The sequence below is a fragment of the Mus caroli genome, chromosome 2 (assembly GCF_900094665.2).
Source record: "Mus caroli chromosome 2, CAROLI_EIJ_v1.1, whole genome shotgun sequence".
Lineage (NCBI taxonomy): Eukaryota > Metazoa > Chordata > Mammalia > Rodentia > Muridae > Mus > Mus caroli.
In genome coordinates this window covers 115578795-115580927 of record NC_034571.1, presented here as the reverse complement: position 1 = coordinate 115580927, position 2133 = coordinate 115578795, and positions in this window count along the sequence as shown.

The following is a 2133-nucleotide window of genomic DNA, read 5'->3' as shown; positions in this document are numbered from 1 at the left end:
CTTGAGAGATCTGAGAAGACCTCTGTTGATGAAAAGATATAATGCTAAACAGTACATATGACAGGTATTTTTTTACATTTTAATCCATTTGTTGTCTTTGAATTTATTTGATACCCAAGATCTTGGAACCTAGTTGGCTTAATTATATATGTAATTAGGCATGAAAAGAGTATCATTGGTTATCCAGGGATTAGAAGCCTCCTACCTATCTCCAAGTTTGAAGAACTATATTGTAATACTCTTTTCTTTATATGTATGGAATCCATTTTATTATAGACATGGATGGATAGACAGACAGGCAGGCAGGCAGGCAGGCAGACAGGCAGACAGACAGACAGACAGATGTTAGAGTCAATTATATATACTCAAATATACACCAAAATCCAACTGTGATGGTGAGTTTTACATGGTAGCCTGATTAGGTCATGGTACCCAGTTATTTGGTCAAATATTAGTCTAGACTGTGCTCTGAAGATGTTTTTAAATGAGACTAAAATGTGTAAGTACACTTTTAAAGATATATTAACTATAACCAGAGTAGGCCTATAGATATTTCCTTGGGAACACAACATAATAGAGACTTATCACTCATGCTCCTGGCTTGCTGGTCTGGAATACAGGGGACCCAGTGTGGCTGACCTTGGTTCCTCATCTCCGTCCAGAGCTACAGATCTTCATAGACCTGTTTGTCCATAGCACTGGCCAGAGCCTAGATGTCCTTTCCATGCTTTACTCCCTTCTGTATTAGAGAACCAGTCTGAGTGACCAGAGGTGTAGTTTAGTGGTGAATCTGGCTAACATGTATGACTTCAGCATGCACACATACACAGACACACACATCCATTTGTGACCTGCTGGCATGGGTTCCACCCTGCCACTCAGCCAGTTCTCCTGACCCTTCGGGAAGGTTGGTGTTTGCTTCCCTTAGCAGAGGAGCCCATCTTTGCCATGCCCCCTGGGTGGCAAGAACTGCACAGCCCACATCAGTGTTGGTGCTGAATCCATGCAAAATGTATCACAGAGTCTCAGCAATCACAAGAAATTTCCCAGCCCTATTCAGATGTCACCCAGTGGATTCCCTCGATAGCAGAGCATACCTTTTTCAAGAAGCAGATCGCCCTCCAGAATGCAGAGTGAGGTGAAGGGCTTAGCCACCAAGGGGATTTCTCTTGAGAAAGGTCCGGAAGAAGAGGGTCTTCTACCCATCTTTGAACTAGGACTCTTTCAGCAGCTATCAAATACCAATGGCTCTTCAGCTAGTGGTGGGATTAGCATACCTACCTTCTGCCCTCTGTGCAGAGATTTTTCTTCCAGGCTGGAGCATGTGCAATTCTTGTGCATGCTATCATGATTACTGTGAGGACAACGCCTTGTTGTGCCTGGAAAGCACTTTTTGATGCTATTAACTCCTCCAGTTCTTACAACCTTTTTTGTCCTTTCTTCCACAAAGGTCCCAGAGCACTTGGGGAGGGGGTATGTGATATATGTGCCCCCATTGATGCCTAACTATGCCACAGTCTCTTGTTCTCCGCACATTGATGTTTTTGGTGGCATGGGGGGGGGGCGGTGGCGCATCTATCTGTTAATTGTCATCTACTGCTAGAAACTCCTCTGATGAAGCTCGAGAGATGCTCTCATCCATGTAAATGATTAGGAGTCATTCAATACTATGTTGATTTAGCAGGATAATAATTTCAGATTCTCCCAAGGCCTATGACCTACCTGTCTAACCACGAGCATCTTTAACAGTGCTAGACATTGGTCACCCCACATAAGGGGACCTGAGATCCAGTCACAGAGTGGTTGGTCATGCTACTATGACACCAGTGGGCAGATCTGTCAGGCAAGTCACCATTGAGGCTCGAGGTTTCACAGCAGAGTGATGCTCCTCCAGCATCCTGCATGGCACCATTCAAAACCATGGATGGTAGCCAAAGGGATCAAAGTTCCTGGTGAGTGCTAGCATGATTTCTCCATGTTCTGTGATCAAGTGTGTGATGTCTTCACAATAAGGTCTTACCATGAAGTTATGGAGGGGAGTCAAGAATATAGACAATAGCCTGGAATGCTTGGGTGTGGGAGTCTATGTGGCCCAATTGGCCAACAACTCAAAAAGCAGCGGTGGAAACCTCA